General features: G+C 40.5%; 1 protein-coding gene across 3 annotated transcripts in view; it reads left to right on the top strand.

Moving 5' to 3' along the window:
- cacna2d3a (calcium channel, voltage-dependent, alpha 2/delta subunit 3a) overlaps positions 1-20,428 on the top strand; it is an 892,602-nt gene that overhangs the window by 25,375 nt on the left and 846,799 nt on the right. Inside the window, exons 1-4 of one of the 3 annotated variants that reach the window (XM_063068080.1) lie at positions 7,422-7,690; positions 14,426-14,648; positions 16,565-16,650; positions 18,353-18,501. The gene's annotated coding sequence lies outside the window, so the exon portion shown is untranslated. Of the gene's footprint in view, positions 1-7,421; positions 7,691-14,425; positions 14,649-16,564; positions 16,651-18,352; positions 18,502-20,428 lie in introns of those variants that run through there. The other 2 variants (XM_063068081.1, XM_063068079.1) reach the window with 2 other exon arrangements.

Below are 20,428 nucleotides of genomic sequence, written 5' to 3'. Positions count from 1 at the left end.
TTGTAGCCATTGGGATGAGTTGTGTGCAATAAAGTTGCAGTGAAATCAAAGCGAAAAGTACCAAATACTTTAAGTCTTAAAGTATTTAAGGTGTTATACATAAATGCACGCAGCATAAGGAATAAGGTGGATGATCTTGTCATACAGCTACAGATTGGCAGGTATGATATTGTGGCCATCACTGAGACGTTGCTGAAGGATGCACGTCTCTGGGAGCTGAACGTCCAAGGATACACGGTGTATCGGAACGATAGGAAGGTAGGCAGAAGGGGAGGCGTGGCTTTATTGGTAAGAAATGATATTAAATCATTAGAAAGAGGTGATATAGGATCAGAAGGTGCAGAATCTTTATGGGTTGAGCTAAGAAATCGCAGGGGTAAAAGGACCCTGTTGGCAGTTATTTATAGGCCTCCAAACAGCTGCAGTGATGTGGACTACAAATTACAACAGGAAATAGAAAAGGCTTGTCAAAAGGGCAGTGTTATGATAATTGTGGGGGATTTTAACATGTGAGTAGATTGGGAAAATCAGGTCGGCACTGGATCTCAAGAGAGAGAATTTGTAGAATGTCTGCGAGATGGCTTTTTAGAACAGCTTGTTGTTGAGCCCACTAGGGGATCGGCTGTACTGGATTGGGTATTGTGTAATGAACCGGAGGTGTTTAGAGAGATTGAGGTGAAGGAACCCTTAGGAGGCAGTGATCATGACATGATTGAGTTCACTGTGAAATTTGATAAAAAGAAGCCGAAATCTGATGTGTCGGTATTTCAGTGGAGTAAAGGAAATTACAGTGGCATGAGAGAGGAACTGGCCAAAGTTGACTAGAAAGGGACACTGGCGGGAAAGATGGCAGAGAAGCAGTGGCTGGAGTTTATGCGAGAAGTGAGGAAGGTGCAAGACAGGCATATTCCAAGAAAGAAGAAATTTTCGAATGGAAAAAAGATGCAACCGTGGCTGACAAGAGAAGTCAAAGCCAAAGTTAAAGCAAAGGAGAAGGCATACAAGGAAGCAAAAATTAGTGGGAAGACAGAGGATTGGGAAGTTTTTAAAAGCTTACAAAAGGAAACCAAGAAGGTCATTAAGAGGGAAAAGATTAACTATGAGAGGAAACTAGCAAATAATATCAAAGAGGATACTACAAGCTTTTTCAAGTATATAAAGAGTAAAAGACAGGTGAGAGTAGATATAGGACCGATAGAAAATGATGCTGGAGAAATTGTAATGGGAGATAAGGAGATGGTGGAGGAACTGAACGAGTATTTTGCATCAGTCTTCACTGAGGAAGACATCAGCAGTATACCGGACACTCAAGTGTGGTAGGGAAGAAAAGTGTGCGCAGTCACAATTACGACAGAGAAAGTACTCAGGAAGCTGAATAGTCTAAAGGTAGATAAATCTCCTAGATCAGACGGAATGCACCCCCGTGTTCTGAAGGAAGTAGCTGTGGCGATTGCGGAGGCATTAGCAATGATCTTTCAAAAGTCAATAGATTCTGGCATGGTTCCGAGGACTAGAAGATTGCAAATGTCACTCCGCTATTTAAGAAGAGGGCAAGGAAGCAAAAAGAAAATTATAGACCTGTTAGCTTGACATTGGTGGTTGGGAAGTTGTTGGAGTCGATTGTCAAGTATGAGGTTACAGAGTACCTGGAGGCATATGACAAGATAGGCAGAACTCAGCATGAGTTCATTAAAGGAAAATCCTGCCTGATAAACCTATTACAATTTTTTGAGGAAATTACCAGTAGGCTAGACAAGGAAGATGCAGTGGATGATGTATATCTGGATTTTCGGAAGGCCTTTGACAAGGTGCCACACATGAGGCTACTTAACAAGATAAGAGCCCGTGGAATTACGGGAAAGTTACATACGTGGATAGAGCGTTGGCTGATTGGCAGGAAACAGAGAGTGGGAATAAAGGGATCCTATTCTGGTTGGCTGCTGGTTACCAGCGGTGTTCCACAGGGGTCTGTGTTGGGGCCGCTTCTTTTTACATTGTACATCAGCGATTTGGATTATGGAATAGATGGCTTTGTGACTAAGTTTGCTGATGATACGAAGATAGGTGGAGGGGCCAGTAGTGCTGAGGAAATGGAGAGTCTGCAGAGAGACTTGGATAGATTGGAAGAATGGGCAAAGAAGTGGCAAATGAAATATAATGTTGGAAAGTGTATGGTTATGCACTCTGGCAGAAGAAATAAACAAGCAGACTATTATTTAAATGGGGAAAGAATTCAAAGTTCTGAGATGCAACGGGACTTGGGAGTCCTCGTACAGGATACCCTTAAGGTTAACCTCCAGGTTGAGTCGGTAGTGAAGAAGGCGAATGCAATGTTGGAATTCATTTCTAGAGGAATAGAGTATAGGAGCAGGGATAGGTAATGTTGAGGCTCTATAAGGTGCTGGTGAGACCTCACTTGGAGTACTGTGGGCAGTTTTGGTCTCCTTATTTAAGAAAGGATGTGCTGACGTTGGAGAGGGTACAGAGAAGATTCACTAGAATGATTCCAGGAATGAGAGGGTTAACATATGAGGAACGTTTGTCCGTTCTTGGACTGTATTCCTTGGAGTTTAGAAGAATGAGGGGAAACCTCATGGAAACATTTCGAATGTTGAAAGGCATGGACAGAGTGGATGTGGCAAAGTTGTTTCCCGTGGTGGGGGAGTCTAGTTTGAGAGGGCATGACTTAAGGATTGAAGGGCACCCATTCAGAACAGAAATGCGAAGGAATTTTTTTAGTCAGAGGGTGGTGAATCTATGGAATTTGTTGCTACGGGCAGCAGTGGAGGCCAAGTTATTGGGTGTATTTAAGGCAGAGATTGATGGGTATCTGAATAGCCAGGGCATCAAAGGTTATGGAGAGAAGGTGGGGGAGTGGGACTAAATGGGAGAATGGATCAGCTCATGATAAAATGGTGGAGCAGACTCGATGGACCGAATGGCCGACTTCTGCTCCTTTGTCTTATGAACTTATGTGTGGCTTAGCTACTTAGCCTGGCAGAACTGTTACTATGGACAGAAGAAGTGGCAAAGGTGGATTACTCAAACACGAGGAAATCTGCAGATGCTGGAATTTCAAGCAACACACATAAAAGTCGCTGGTGAACGCAGCAGGCCAGGCAGCATCTCTAGGAAGAGGTACAGTCGACGTTTCGGGCTGAGACCCTTCGTCAGGTCTAACTGAAAGAAGAGGTAGTAAGAGATTTGAAAGTGGGAGGGGGAGGGGGAGATCCAAAAATGATAGGAGGAGCCAGGAGGGGGAGGGATGGAGCCAAGAGCTGGACAATTGATTGGCAAAAGGGATATGAGAGGATCATGGAACAGAAGGCCTAGGGAGAAAGAAATGGGGGAGGGGGGAAAGCCTAAAGGATGGGCAAGGGGTATAGTGAGAGGGACAGAGGGAGAAAAAGAGAGAGAAAAAGAAAGTGTGTAAATAAATAAATAACGGATGGGGTATGAGGGGGAGGTGGGGCATTAGCGGAAGTTTGAGAAGTCAATGTTCATGCCTTCAGGTTGGAGGCTACCCAGATGGAATATAAAGTGTTGTTCCTCCAACCTGAGTGTGGCTTCATCTTTACAGTAGAGGAGGCCGTGGATAGACATATCAGAATGGGAATGGGACGTGGAATTAAAATGTGTGGCCATTGGGAGATCCTGCTTTCTCTGGCGGACAGAGTGTAGGTGTTCAGCGAAATGATCTCCCAGTCTGCATTGGGTCTCGCCAATATATAGAAGGCCGCATCGGGAACACCAGATGCAGTATATCACCCCAGCCGACGGGCACTTTAAAACCAGTCGTTTCAGGCAGATGGAGCTCATCAGTCATGGTTGGCAGCTCATCTAGCTTCAGCATCCTCAGAAGCAGGATTCTGATCTCAAACCTCCGCTGCCTTGTGGCTCAAGCCACTCATGGGGAAGGCTTTGGGAGTAACCCCTGAGGAAAAAATCCAGAGCTAGAGTCCCCAAGGCAGTCCTAAGTTGACTTCAACGCTGACTGTCATTTCCTGCGATACTGCTGGTGCCAAACTGTATTGGTCTCTGCTATTCCTTTGGATTCATCATCTGCCTGGAGAGGGGAAGCCTGCTGCATGGGCTTGCTGTCTAAAACTACTGCCCCATCTTGTCTACTTGTTTGCATATCACATAGATAGCTAGGACACAATATCCATGGTCAGTTATGACCATTGAAGGGCCTCAAATGACATCAAATTCTAGATTCTCCAGCAAAAGGAAACTTCTTTCCCTCCACCCTGTCATAAACTCTCAAGATCTAGAATATTTCATTGAATTCTCCTGTCGGTCTTCTGAACCAGCACCCGCACTTCTTGAGCTGAGCAATAGCAATAGAAGAACAAAGGTTGTAGTAGGAACGTTATTGGTCTCCTGTAAGTTATATTGTGGTGTCTTCATATTCTGAGCATGTATTGTTATTCGGACTTGTCCTACATGGTATATAACCTCACTAACAACATATGGTGCCTGAGGTAGGTGCAGTCAGGAGACCCAGAGCTGAAGGGTCAGAAAACACTAGCAGACCAGCAGGAGGAGATGTTCAGGAGGTTGATGAAATCTTCAAGGAGGCTGTTCCTGCACAACATGATGAGCTTTGCTACCCTGCTGAGCAAAGGAGCCATGTCAGACAGGCAATTTTTGTGAAATGCCATCTCTATCATTGGCTCTCACTACAAAAGAAAAGGCTGTCTCCTTACTGTATTCATTACCACCACCAACACACTGCATCAATAAACAGATCAGAAGTTGCAGATTATGTGTAACATCCCCTTACATGTCACAATGCCACCTGCACTGCTTAAAACACTGGTATTAATTCATCCCACCTCTCTTTGCTGAAACTTTAAAGGATCCTGTACCTTCTCTGTATACCACTGCAGTAGACACACAGTAAACCAATCACTTAAACAACCTGGTTTAGATGGTGTTTAAATACATCATTCCAGGGGCCTCCTTTCGTTTCATTTTTTTTTAGCTTGTATTCCAATTAGGGTTGTTTTTGGGAGAACCTCAAAGTGACATTGAGTACATACAGTGTCTTGAGGATTTACAGTAGATCTGATAAAATTTTGCTTTGGAGTTTATCCCCTCAGAACAGATCTGATGCCAAAATAGTCAGCAGCAACTCTGTATTCTACATCAAAGCTGCCTGCTTCCATATTTATCTGCTGGAATTAATTTGCAGGTCAATTTGATTTAACTGAACATCATAGGATTTAAAAGCATACTTAGAAATAAAAATGAACTATTAAATCAAAATACAGTAACAAATACAAAGAACACTTTTGTTTATTCAGTAATTCTAGAGTTTTCATTAGTAATTGTAGCCATTCAATAGAAACGGTTGTAATTGTGGTAATGACAATTAGAGATGGAATGAAGAGAAACAGTAGCATAAATATTTCTCATTGATGGTTAAGACAACCTAAAGAAATTACAAACTTCATTGCTGCTTTTTTAATTAACAATCAGTTAATTGACATGACATTTGCCTGCTGAGAATAAAAAGATATGGATTTTGAAGAATCAGATATGTTATCATTTACTTTTATGACATAGAACCATAGAACACTACAGCACAGAAAACAGGCCATTTGGCCCTTCTAGTCTGTGCCAAAATGTTCTCAAAATGAGAAAGGAAGCAATCCTGAGGGACTGCCAAAGTAGAACGTGAATCCAAATCTAAACATCCACCCCAGCAGATGATGAATGCCTTTGAAAATATTGATAATTAACTAAATAATCTGAGGTAAGCAAAGTTCATCAGACAGCCTAGTTTCGGGATTCATAAACACCAGAAATTCTGCACATCTTTTCCAAGAAAAAAAAACTACAGTGCTGTGATCCTTCTCTGGAATAGCTCACCTGCTAAAGGAGACAAATAATAACAAATAAAAACTCTAAAACTGGAATCTTACAATGATACAAAAAATTCTGTCTAAATCATAGAACTCATTACCAGCAGTACTGTGGGATATCTTCACCTAAAGGATGCACCAAGTCAGGGTAGGTAATTAGCAAGACAATAATTGTTGCTTCTGCCAACGCCACCCACCTTCCATAAATAAATTTAAAGCGTCAAGGCTCAAGAATTAGAAGACAGCAACATTTTACCTGTGAACTTCCAAAACCATTCCAGACCGATCTGGATCATCTTGAAGGGTTTTTGGGATTTATACAGTGTTATAGGCTTAATACATTCTTGTTGCATGTATAGTTCCAGATGATCTTGAAGATTCTGGCCCACACTTAAACACAATAAAATTTCTTTAAGGTGGGAAGTTCTGATTACCTGACTACAGGAACCATCACCAGTGGGTGAATGAGTTCAGATTAGTCAATTCAATTCCTTTGCTTTCTTTGAATGCTTCAGTGGTTACCTGGAAGATGACAAACAACGGGAATTCCCAGAGCTTTGAGGTCATCTGCGTTGCCCACCCCAGATAACAGGAGAAGCTGGGGTGAGTTAATTGAACCTCCGCTTAAGATCACTTCCTTATTAGCATATACCTACGATAGAAAAATAATCTGTTTATTCAGGAACCACAAGAGACTGCAGAAGCAGGAATCTGGAGCAATAATCTGCTGAAAGAACTCGACATGTGGGAGGCAAGTAGCGTGTGGGAGGCAGGGATCTGTCAACAGTTTGTGAGATTTCCTGTTTTGTGGAAGCAGTGCAGTGTGAAGACATAAAATTACAATAGTAAATAAATAGTCCAAATCCTTTCAGAAATCCGATGGCGGAGGGAAAGAAGCTGCTCCTTGGTTGCTTAGAGAGAGTCTTCAGGCTCCTGTACCTCCTCTCTGATGGTAGTACAGGTTGACTACCCCTTGTCCAAAAATCCAGAATCTGAAAACCTCTGAAATATGAGATTTTTTAGTGCTCTTGTAATCAGTTGTTTTTATGCCTTTAATAAGCTATTACTTGAATTAATGCAAGGCTAATATTTTAGTTTTTTTCTGACACACAATTTGTATTTTTGAAAAATTCGTCTATTTTCCCAATATGTGTTGTCTCCACCTACTGGTGGAAACACGGTATATTAGTTACATAATAGCTTGTCAACTTTTCATTTTTCATTGGCTAAGTAACAGCACATGACACATGTACTCTGACTCTGTACCTCTGCCATGGTTTAAACTTTAAAGTAAATGGATGTGAAGCAACAAGTTTCCACTCATTCTTGGATTTATAAAAGAACCTGGGGATCAAGAACAATCACCAGATCCTACAGCGCTAATATAACGTCACAAATACTGTAGAAAATTCTGCAAGGCACTGGGAAGGTTCCTAGCCAATGCACAGGTCTCTGTGAAGTGACCTCACATACTGTATGTAATGAACAAAAGTTAATGAAAGACCGCAAAGCACAGGCAAAAAATTAAGAACTGGACCATGTATTGAAAGAGTGGATTTTTCAGTTTCGGAGTGAACATAGGCCGCTTATCGTACACTGATCATGAAACCAGCAAAGATCTAGAGCAACGCACACAAAATGCTGGAGGAACTCAGCAGGTCAGGCAGCATCTATGGAAATGGAAATCGACGTTTCAGTCCAAGGCCCTTCTTCATGACAAACTGAAAATTCAAGGTACTTCAGCAGGCTGGTTGCAGAAATTTACGACAAGGCACAGAATTAAATATTTTCTGATCACGAAGGAGCAGAGAAATTCATTGGTGAGTTTGGCAGGATTGTCGCCTATGCAAATCTTAAAACCCCAACAAGTCTACAATGCTGTTTGTGTTAATACCTTACATAAAACCTAAAAAAAGTAAAATACAAATGCAGTGTACTGTAACCTTTTAATCAAAACATGGCATCGTAGGTGGAGACTGAAAGCCAGCCATTTTTTGTTGTTGCTCAACAGCTGATTCAGGTACAGTATTCTCCTGATGCTGCTGTGCTACTTCTGTTACCCTGCACACATTATATTTTCACTCTATTCATGGTATGTAATAATTTTTACTGGTAAGTACATGTGATAAACAAATGTAAGACAGAGACTGCTTACTGGTGGCACATAAGTTCAGAGTTGGAGATGATGGTGATCCCAAGCTACCTCAATATATCTTCCAAAATCCATAAAAATCTGAAATCTGAAACACTTCCGGCACCAAAACATTTTAGGTAAAGGGCACTCAACCTGTAATGAGAAGAAGGCACGACCTTGATGTTGAGGGCGTTTAGTGATGGATTCACTGTCTTGAGCCACTGCCTCTTGAAGATGTCTTTGATGTTGGGGAGTGTTGTGCCTGAGTCTGTAACTCTCTGCAGCCATTTGTGATTCTGTACATTTGAAGTTCCATGTCAGGCTGTGATGCAACCTGTCAAATTGTACATCTACAGACATTTTTAAGAGTCTTTGATGACATACTGGATCTCTGCAGATTTCTAATGAAGTATAATGTTGGCCTTTTTGCATCATTGTGTTGGCCCAGGATAGATCCTCCAAGAGGCTAATGCCCAGGAATTTGAAGCTGCCCACCCTTTCCACCACTGAATCCTCAATGAAGACTTGAATGTGTTCTCCCAACTTCCCTTCCTGGTCCAATATCAATTTCTTGTGTTGCTGATGTTGAATGAGAGGTTGCTGTCCCGACCCCACTCAGCCACTCAATCTATCAACAAGACAGCTTAGCCACAGAATCATGAAAGCAGAGCAGTGGGCGAAGCGCACGTGCTTGAAGTGCCCCTGTGTTGACTGTTAGTGAGGAGAAAATGTTTTTATCGATTCACATTGACTGCGGTCTCCTAATAAGAAAGTCAAAGATCCTGCTGCGGAGGGAGGTAGAGGTCCGGGATTTTTTAAGCATTGATTATACTGAGGGAAAGATGGTGTTCAAGGCTGAACTGTAATTAATAAACAACTCAGCTTGACATAGGTTTACAGTTATCTAGGTGCTCCAAATCATTTTGGAGAGCCAGGGACGTTGTGTCTGCTGTAGACCTGGTGTAGTGGTAGGCTAATTGCAGTGGGTCCCAGTCCTTTCTCAAGCAGAAGTTAATTCTACTCACTATTAATCCCTTAAAGGACTGCTTTACAGTAGGTGAGAGTGTAACATTGTGATAGTTGTTGAGACAGCTTATCCTGCTCTTGGTCACCAGTTTGATTGCTTCGCTTTTGAAGCAGATGTGAACCTCACACTACACCACTGAGAGGTTGAAGACGTCCTTGAGTACTCCAGCTTGCTGGTTGGCACAGGTTTTCTGTACTTGGCCAGGTACAAGTCAGGGCCTGCTGCCTTGCAAGTGAATTCACCCTCTTGAAGGATATTCTGATATTTGCCTCTGAAAGAAAGATCACAGGCTCCCCAGATGCTCTGGGGATTCACACAAATGTATCTTCCTTTGAATGTGTGCAAATGTTTCAGTAAACCATTTATTAAAACCTAAGTGTGACTTTGTTTCTGAAAATGTCAAATCAGAAGTTTAAAAAAAATCAAATGTTCACAACAAGCTCTAGGCCTAAGTATTAACTGTGTATTTAGTTTTCTCCAGATGTGAGAAAAATGCATTTATTATTAACCTCTAAATTTAAAAAAATATTTTATTAAAATTACCAAAAGTTATTTGATTTTACAGTTATACAGTGCCTTTATCTGCTGCTGAGTTTGTGCCATAGTCACACAAGAGTTTTGCAATTTTTTCTGTAATTGCTTTTAAAACTATGTATGAGTTGTTTTGATATGGAGATAATGCATTGTATATTCCTGATGATGAATTTTACTAAACTAATTTGGTTAAAATAGATTAATTCCTTCAATGCATTGTAGAATTTTTGAAGAACAGAATTATCTGATGAATACTAGTTAGAATACAGTATTATTGTTGGGATTGTATACCACCAGGTGGCAATGTTCATTTTCAAACTGTAAGAACTGTAAGTATTAATTTGTTGAAGAAGCCTCTGCAATTCAAATATCTCATGTGGCAATACATTAATCAGTATTCTGAAATTAATAGTGAAAATCATTTGTGCATTAGAGAAAAAACTATGTAAATCAGCATTGCTTATAATTTATTTTATGTCCACAGGAAGTACAATGTACAAAAGCCTTTATTCAGCATGTGAACTGCAGATATGCAAAACATTGCTAATTTTTAAAAACTTTTATCTTAACTTCTACATTCAATAATATCTGCTACCCACATTTTAGTAATGGTGTGTTGAGCTGCTGTTCTGCGCTTGAAAATTTTCTGTAGGAGTCTATTCACTATTGGAGAACTGTTCAAAATAAAATTTATGTAAAATGGAGTAATTGGAGCTGTCAAATAGTCAGTGCTGGCTACAGATAGAAGGGTATAAGATTGCTTGGCTATCTACTTCAGGAATCGATTTCAGTTTTGAATAGCTGATAGCCAAGTTATCACAGGCGGCATTGTCTCTTAAGACTGCAATACATAATCTCTGCATTCCTCCTCTAAGCATCACATCAATGGAACTTGCAAGTGAATACAAGATTGACCAGGACGGTCCTAGGCAATTTGCATTTATATAGAACCATAAATGTGCATTATGTACGTGAAAGGCAGGAATATAATTAAACACATAAGCAGATTTTAGGATAGAACTTCAGTCAAAGATTTAGATTTGAAAGAAGAGTGTGAAGTCAAGTGAGAAGTAGATTGACAGAGAAGCTTGAGTAAATTACAGAACTCGGCCTAAAGAAGGCCACGGTAGTGTAGTGGTTAGCACGATGCTACTACAGCTTGGGCCATTGAAGTTCAATGCCGACATCATCTGTAAGGAATCTGTATGTCCTCCCCATGGAATCCATGGGTTTTCTCCAGGCTCTGCGGTTTCTTCCCACCGTCTAAAGACATATCGGTTAGTAGGTTAAATATCATTGTAAGTTAGGTTGGAGTTAAATTGGGCATTGCTGGGCAGTGCAGCTCAAAGGGCTGGCAGGGCCTATGCCACACAGTATCTTTAAATAAATCAATAAATTGAAGGCATTGTTATCGATATTGGCATGATTAAAACAGAGAACATATAAAAGACCAGAATTGGAGGGGCACAATTACCTTAAACGATTGTATATGTTAAAGTTACAGGACAAAAAAAGAGGGATTTGAAGAGAAAGGTGTGAATTTTAAATTTCAACATTGCTAGACCAAGACTAATGCCTGCAAAAGCAAAGAAGTAATAGGTGAGTGGAACATGATGTAAATTAGAATACAATTTTGAATGGATTGTGAAAGATGGGAAGTCAGCCACAAAGGTAAAAAAGGTTCATCCATTGTCATCGATGAAGACCTCGACACCATTAGTACTTTTTTTTTAATGGGGTTGAGTTGCTAGCTCGACACTCAACCCGGCACGGATGGAAAGCGTGCCCGGGAACGGCTCGACTAGATTCGAACTCGGGAACCTTCGCTCCCAGAGTCCGGCGCTGATGTCACAGCGGCACCAGCCGGCTTTTGATGGTGTCGAGACTAGTGCTTGATTTGGATTTAGGTGAGGGAGAGTTGCGTAGCGTCAGCCTCACTCTCTCTTCCCAATTCCCAACTGGATCTCGTGGTAAGACAAGAGTCAAGACGGCTGGAGATGGGACTAGGCGCAGTGGATGACCAGGACGTCTTCTGTGTCTTGTCCTGCTCTGTACATTCCACAACGCTTGCAGAGACTGCCTTCTTGACTGTTGGACCTTCGGGGGTGTGGCCGCTGTCACATGCAAACAGCTACGGGGAGCCACAGGTGAGAGCTGACTTCCAGGTGGGGACCAAAGGTGGACTAACCGCCCTGAGAAGGACGTGACATGTTCCCCCACCAGAGGTGCTACCCCTCCCTGACGCCCCATACAGCCACAAAGATAATGAATGGGTGAAAGCAAAAAATGCCATGGAAGATGGTTCCAACAGCAGATTAGCTGAACTGAAGGTTGTTTAGGGGTGAATGGTCCTGCTGATGGTACTTATATGTAATCCAAAAATAATCAGAATAAAACACAACATCAAGGTCCTAAATAGGCCGGTTGAGTTACAAACAGCTGGCAAGGAAAGGGATGAAGTACCCAGGGAAAATATCAGATCGGAAGTTATTCCCTTTTAAGAGAAAGCTGGCATCCTTAATTATGTAATACATATCCAGATTTGCTGATGTGTTTTTGCTTTGTTGTCAAAGCAAATTCTGTGAGAACTAACACTGTTAAAGTAATGCAAGTCACTTATAGTGACTAAGACTTCTAGTATTTACTCATTTATAGACTATAATTGTTTTTGTACAATAATTTTTAATAGAAGTCCATAACATGGTGAAATGGAATTCAGTTATACAACAATTGCTGGTGGCTTTAGGATATAAATAAGGTTGTTCCTTTGCTGCTCCAGCAAGCATCTTTCTTTGTGATCCAATAACTCAGAAAGACAGATTATAGAGGGCACTGAACTATAAAAAAGGAAAATTGGCAAGCCTATACTTTGAAAGGCGCCAAATTTGTCTTGGTGAAAATTTTTCTTCAAATGAAAGTAAATGAAGTGGATAGTCTGTCTGTAAGCATAACAATTCTTCAGAAAATAAGAGGAATATGGGGTGAACTCCTAGTACTGTAGCAATGATGAAAGTTAGTCATTTGATTTTCTGACTGAATTAGAAGATAAGCCTGCAAGTGTGTTGATGTAACAGATGTGTCTTGCGCCCTCAAGGCAAATAGGCATCCATGATATAACATCAATGGAGAATCGTGACTTCCAAGCTGTTATGTCTATTGAAGTGTGTCAGTTTTGTTTTGTTGATAATACTTCAAGAAAAGGTATTTGTAGTTTTGTCTTTAGGGAGGCCATAAGTAATTGCGGCAAATATAGTTTTAGAAGTAGACTAATTGTTTCATTGTTACTTTGTTCATTTGTTGCTGACTTGTTTGCCATGTCTCTGCATATATGAGTCATGTAAGGATCATTAGTACTTTCCATTACAATATCACGCTATGTCACATTTGAAACTTATAGTACAATTAACGAATGCTGGCTGGTGCATTTTTGTAGAACTGGATCATTAAAATGCATATATTTGGAAAAAAAGAAAGGAAATTGCATTAGAAAAGAGAATATCATTAAAAACTGACAAGTGCCTGGGAACCTGATTACTTCCACTTCAGGATTATAAAGGAAACAGATGGGAAATTGCAGAGGCATAATTTTTAAAGCTCCCTTGATTCAGAAATTGTCACTTTAGGTTGAAAATTACAAAGATAAGTCCACTACTGAAGAAAGGTGAGGGAGAGAAACTAGCAGGTTAGTAATCTGCTGCTTTAATATCTATCTTGGGGAAGTTATAAGAATCTATAATTAAGGAAAGAATGAGTACTTAGTGCAATACAGCTGATTAGGATCACAGAAGTCATGCCTCACAAGAAGCTAAACATGTTCTTAATGCCCCGTGTAAAAGAAGTGAAAGGAATGGAAGGCAGCATCACGTTTGCTATTGGGAATGCAGGCAGAGGGAGATAGGTAATCATAAACTAACAAGACAAAGATTGATATCCTCCATAAATCATGACTTCAGTACTGTGGATGGAGGTGCAGAGTGCTGCATGTGAGTATTCTATGATGCTCTGCACTTTGGAGATCCTATGCAGGTTCCAGACACCAATACAGTTGTTTTATATGTCCCTGAGGAAGGTGACTTTGCTTTTGGAAAGAACAATTGGTTGGGGTCATTAGTGGCTGATCTATAATATCCTATATCGTGCCTGACTATGAAGTCAATTTCTTTTCAAGCTATCAACAGCTGATTTATGGTTGAATGGACTGCAGATTGGCTGATATGTAAGAGCTGGATCATGGTGCTTCTAGTTCTGCAATGGTCTTTGATGCATAGGTAGGGTTTGGCTTATCTTGGAAACCTCTTGTTACCGTGAGATCTAGTACAGCTTCTCTGACAAAATGTAGTCTTATACTCAGCGCAGGGAGTTTTTCTTTACTCTCATGGGAGACTAAGTAGGTACCATTCTTCCACATTCTTCTCATTCAACAAAACTACTAATTTGTTCTCTTCTTCCTCCACTCTCTAACAATGACATTTAAAAGTATAGGCAACAATAAGTCTTGCAAAGTTCCTCATGGAAATCACCTTCACACTCCAAGGACCCCAAACTTCTGACAGGGCTGTAGGTGGATAGGATGACAAAAACTCAGAAAGAATATCACCTTCCTAGAGCTATGAGCTATGATTTATTTTCTGACATTTTCTGCCGTGAGAGGAACAAATATGAACTGCTTGTTATATCTTGTAGGTTCAAGGTGTACTTTGGACAACAACAGAACAGGAGAGATAGACATTTTCTGGTGCTCCTTTTTGGCATTTGCAAGGCACAAAAGTATTGCATTTAAAGATTGATCTTATTCATCATATGATTGAGGCTTTTGTTCATTTGAAATTAATGAAAAGAGTAAATGTTGTTCTTTTTCAGAATGGTACTTCCTGAGGAGATTGGGGCGAGTGAGGCCTCCCCCCACCACCAATTTGGCCGCAAGTCCCTACAAAGGATTGCGAGGACCGTTGAAAGGATTATCAGAGTATCTCTTCCACCTATTGGAGATATTTATCAGGTGCACTGCATATACAGGGTCAATGATCAATGATCCCTCCCATCCATCCAACAATCTCTTTGATCCCCTACCATCAGGCAGAAGGTACTATAGCTTTAAGACAAGAGCTGTTGGGATGTGAAACAGACTACTGAATGCCCTTACGGTAGCGTTATACTGTTTACTTTTTAACTTGTGTTGTAAAGGCACCATATTATTTGTTAACTTATTTGTGGTAATATATGTGTGAGGTCTATATATTGTGCACTTTGGTCTGGAGGAACGTTGTATACATGAGTATGATGCTGTGAACTAGTTGCTTACTGGCATGGCAGTATGTGTAAAAACTGTGCCCCACAGGCTGCATTGGTAACAGTTTGTCTGGAGAGGTATGAATTAATGGATAGGACACTGGTAGAAGGGATTTCTTTATTTCTTTTACATGTGCCTGGAGTCAGAGTAGGTAGGGAGATCCTTGATGAATACTATGCTTCATGAGGGACCTTGACGCTTGTGAGGACAGTGTAGAACAGGCTGATATGTTAGAACATGTTGATGTTAAAAAAGAGGATGTGCTGGAACTTTTAAAAAAACATTGGGTAGATCAGTCCCTGGGCCCAGATGGTATATACTGCAGGTTACATCAGTAAGCGAAGGAAGAGAATGCTGTGCCTTTGGCTATGATCTTTGCAGAGTGAGTAGAGGGTGCATGGAATGCCCTGCCAGGGGTGGTAGTAGAGGCAGATTCATTAGGGACATTAAAGAAACTCATAGATGGGCATGTGGTTGATAGAAAAAAATGGAGGACTATGTAGGAGGGAAGGGATAAATTGATCTTGGAGTAGATTAAGAGGTTGAGACATAGCCTCAAGATTTGGGGGAGAATATTTAGGATGGAGATGACGAGGAACTGCTTTTCCCAGAGAGTGGTGAATCTGTGGAATTCTCTGCCCAATGAAGCAGAGGAGGCAAGGTTGAATAGGTATCTATAAGACAAGGTTATATAGATTTTTGCGTAGCAGGGGAATTAAGGGTTATGGAAAAAAAGGCAAGTAGGTAGGAATGAGTCCATGGCCAGATCAGCCATGAACTTATTGAATGGCGGAGCAGGCTCGACAGGCCAGATAGCCTACTCCTGCTCCTATTTCTTCTGCTCTTACAACATTATGAACTGAAGGGCCTGTACTATACAAATTGATAGGGCAGTTAAAAATGGCGCATGGTGGGTTGAACTTCATTTAGTTGGGGGATTGAGTTCAAGGGCCGGGAGGTACTGCTGCAGCTCTATAAAACTGGTTAGACCACACTTGGAGTATTGTGCTCAGTTCTGGTCACATCATTATAGGAAGGATGTGCAGAGCAGATTTACCAGGATGTTGTCTGGATTAGAGAGCATTTTTTATGAAGACGAGTTGAGCAAGCTAGGGCTTTTCCCTTTGGTGTGAAGGAGATCAAGGCAGAACTTGATAGGGGTGTACAAGATAATAATAAGTGACTAATATGAGAAGGCATAGTTTTAAAATGATTGGAAGAAAGTATAGGACAAGGGTTCATAATCTTTTTTATGCCATGTACCAATACTATTGAGCAAGGGTTCTGTGGATCCCAGCTTGGGAACCCCTGGTATAGGGGGATGTCGGAGGTAAGTCTTTTTTTACAGAATGGTGGGTTCACGGAATGGCCCGGGAGAGGCAGATACATTAGGGACATTTAAGAAACTCTTCGACAGGCACATGGATGATAGAAAAGTGGAAGGCTATGTAGGAGAGAAGGGTTGGATTAATCCTAGACTAGGTTAAAAGGTCAGCACAACATTTTGGGCCAAAGGGCCTGTAGTGTGCTGTATTGTTGTATGTTCTATATTTTACAGTATTTTGTCTACTGTTATTTTGAATAAAATATATCTTCTGGGAGAGTTTTGTTCACAACAACATTTATATTAGCTGAATTATTGCCATAATTATTTACCAATACTAAGTTTATAGAAGACAGCCTAGAAATTTTAAACGTTTGCTTTCAAGTTATAGGAAGAACCAAAATTAAAAGGAACAACATGGGAAAGAGTGCAACCTGGAAAAGCAAGCACAGAAACATCATTTGCTTCTCGGTACGTCTTCTGCTTAATGATATTTGCTGTATCTGGAGTTGGTTGCTTATAAATAAAGGAGGGCATTGCAAGTCATTTTCTGGTGATAGGATTCAAACTGCGCTGTACATTGGAATAGGATGGTGTGGCACTGAGATTTCCCAGGCAGTTCGGGGCAGATGCTGCTAATGTGCCATCACAGGAGTGGGTGACAGGATAGCATTTTGTTTGTGTTACAAGACTAATAATCCGAAGACCTGTAATTTAGGGAATGTGAAGTACAAATCCCACCATGATATTCAGGGAATTTGAATTTGAATAAAAAGCTGGTACCAGCAAAACGATCATAAAACTGTTCGATTGTTCAAAGGAACCAGCTGTTTCTTCAGAAAGCTACTCGTCTGACTAGTTCTGACCTATATGTGACTTCAGTGCCTTTATCAATGAGATTGACTTTCACAGGTTCTTAGAGGCAGCTGAGTAAGACATTCAATTGTAAATATGAATGAGCAATGAGTGAACCTTGCCAGTGACATCCACAACTTGAGAGAATTTTGAAAGGCTTATTACAGTCATGGAAATATTTATGTGCTCAGCATTTAGATCAGGGACTCCAATCTAATAATCATCAAATCCCTTTATGTAAGGAACATTAAGAAATCGTAAATTATATCCAGTAGCTGGAACTCGGTTCCTCAAATGAGTGTCATTTAGAAGTGCAAGACATTATACACCATGGGTAGTTTGAGACCAGGCTGAGAACCAGGAGAAGAAAGGTTGCACAGTTGTGCTGGCATCTAGTGATGTAATTTTAATTGCATTAAAATTTATAGATGAAGCTTATTCTTGTTTTAGTCAGCGGCTCTCCCTGTTGTCAAAGCCGCAGACAAAAAATCAAGCAAGGTGCAAGATGGGTAGAAATCAAGCAGAACTGATTTCTGCCCTATTTCACAGTCTATTACACCCATCTGCCCCGAGATTGGTTCAATCATGTAAAGGTATCAGACTGAGACAGCTGTCATGCTGGCCTTAGCAGTTTCAGTGCTGCCCAGTAACCTGTCTCTGCAGAGATGCATTGCCATGGTGAGGAAATGTCTAGTACAATGGAATTGCAGAAGCTAGTATGGATGATGTAGGTGGCTCTCAGGGAGGCATTGTATCTGTAGTCACCAAATTACCCTTTCAAAAATATCCAAGAGTATAGACCCAGGTAGCTATTGCAGAAATGCTGGTCATTGTAAGCTAATGCACAAACTCACCGCAAGACTGTACTAAATTGCTTTGATTCTTAGAGCAAGGAACTGATGTCCAGCTGGCACCTGACTGATATCTTCCTTTCACTACACATTTAGGATGAAGAGCAGTAGCAATGTGGCCCTATAAATTGCCTGGAGAGTGCTTTTCATGTTTGTCGTAAAGCACTTTGCAATTAATAAATAGAATTTAGTAAACCAATAGTGATGAAGCTTCTTCCTTGATGATTTGGCAATAATTCGTGATTTCAGTCACTCAGCTTGATGGTAAATTAAACAATGACTGGTGGATTAATAAAGATTTATATTTATCTAAATGTAACCCCATTTGTTAAGGTGGGTTGGACACCATTTGATAAGAAATTTTCTCTTCTCTCCTTCTCAGTTTTGAAGAAGGATCCTCTACTTGAAACATTAACAGATGATCCAGACCTTCCGAGTATTGTCAGCAATTTCTGGTCTTATTTCAGATGCCCAAAATTGGTTGATGAGCTGGGTGCCATTGGAGATGGTGCTTCAGAATTGTGAAAATAATTTCCAAATTATGCCAAAAAAGAACATTCCCCTTGAGGAAGGCGAACCCATTGTGAATGATTTAATTGGTACTGCATCTCTGCAGGTATGTTAATGTACTAAGAATATAATGTGGGTTACTTAACATAAACTGGAATACAATTATAGTGTTATAGGCTGTTTTGTGTTGCTGGTTACTAAGGCACTTAACATCAACTAACAGTTCAACTGGGTAACATAAGTTGTATTACATGGTATACACAGTTGTTAAATGAGCATGTGCTTTCTTTAAACTGAATTCTCTTCAAACAGACAAACTTATGATAATGAACATAAATTAAATATACCATTTCTGAAGCATCTGTTCCAGATAATGATAACCTAAATGAATCATCTCTCCTGTAGAACTCAAATATAATTATCAAATGTACTCTACTAAAATTATTACCTCAACTGTACAGTATATAATTATAATATGTGATGTTACATATATGTTCCTAAATATCAGTTAAATCCTAAACTTGAACAGGCCAATAAGCTACTACAGCAATATTATTTCCAATATTCTTTCAATTGCTATTTTCAAAATTGAATCCTTAAAGCTTCTCATCTTTATGTTTCTGCAAGTCCTCTGCCTGTAGCCACTGTGCTTCCTGTGGACATGGGGCTTTTCCCCTTCTCTGCTGACCCTTTTAATGTTATAAAGTCGACATGTCTAACTTAACCCTTTCTCTTCTAAGCCCCTCAGTTTTAACCACACTGTGTTAACTCACATCAGTAATTTGAAACTTAAGGAAGATAATTCATTGGTTCTTCAGTACTCTTGAATCTTCTCCATGCTTCAACAGAAGCCTTGCTCAAGACAGAAGTCTAACACCATACACTTTTGCGAGATTTAAGTCTTATTTATTGCAGTGGAATCATCTGACTTGAATGAAGTGGCTTTGCTGCAACATCGCAAACTGAACGTCCCAGTTTCTATTTTACTAGCAGATTCAGGCAATGGCATAGCCATCATTCTAACACTGTAGAAATAAGGAAGGAAGTGAGTATATAATAACCAGTCTATGGATGATACAAGAAGAGGTAGGAAGGCAAGTTGCATGGTGAACACAAGTAATTAAGGAAAACTATTGATAGTTTAGGTGAGTGGGCAAAATGTTGGCAAATTAAGTATGGAACATGAGCAGAAAATTATGAATAATTTTGGCTGTTCTATTTGAGGAAAGACATTATTTCACTGTAGCTGGTACAGAAAAGATTTATTAGCAGGATTCCAGATATGAAGGGCTTCTACTATTAGGAAGATAGTTGATAGTTTGCTCAATCTTGGGGTCTAGAGATGCTGAGAGGATTTTTGCTACAGTAGAGGAATCTAGGACTAGAGGCACTTCCTTTGAATCGAAGGATGTCTCTTTAGAACAGAGATGAGGAGGAATTTCTTTAGCCAGAGGATGGTAAATCTGTAGAATTCATTGCCACAGGTGACCATGGAGACCAAGTCATTGGGTATATCGAAGGTGGAGTTTGATAGGTTTGTGATTAGTCAGGGTGTCAAAGGTTGTGGAGAGAAGGCAAGAAAATGAGGTAGAAATTGAAAATAAATCAGATGTGATCAAATGGAAGAGAAAACTCGATGGGCCAATGGGCCCAGTCCTGCTTCTATGTCTTAAAGTCTTAAATTTCTTCTTTATAACTACCTGTCACAGATGCATGGGGGCAAAGTCCTCAGGTACATTTAAGGCTGAGATAGATAGATTTCTGTGCTGTATAATGTGTCCAGGGAGGGGTATCATCTCCAGTGAAAGGACATGTGTCCATTCTGAGGCAGCTCACTCACTTTTGGTCCCCGCCAGGCACTCAGCTCTCTATGTAGCTCGAAGTAACCGTTTGCGTGCGAAAGCGGCCACAGCCTGGTGTACCACATCGACAAGCGGGCTAAACCAAGTGAGGGTAGCCAACAGGTCTCTTACCCCTCCCTGTGTGATAAGGACATGCCTGTCCGAGTTTACGAAGTCAGCTCTGATGGACTG

The sequence above is a fragment of the Mobula hypostoma genome, chromosome 15 (assembly GCF_963921235.1).
Source record: "Mobula hypostoma chromosome 15, sMobHyp1.1, whole genome shotgun sequence".
NCBI classification, from domain to species: domain Eukaryota; kingdom Metazoa; phylum Chordata; class Chondrichthyes; order Myliobatiformes; family Myliobatidae; genus Mobula; species Mobula hypostoma.
This window is presented reverse-complemented; position numbering and strand designations above follow the sequence as displayed.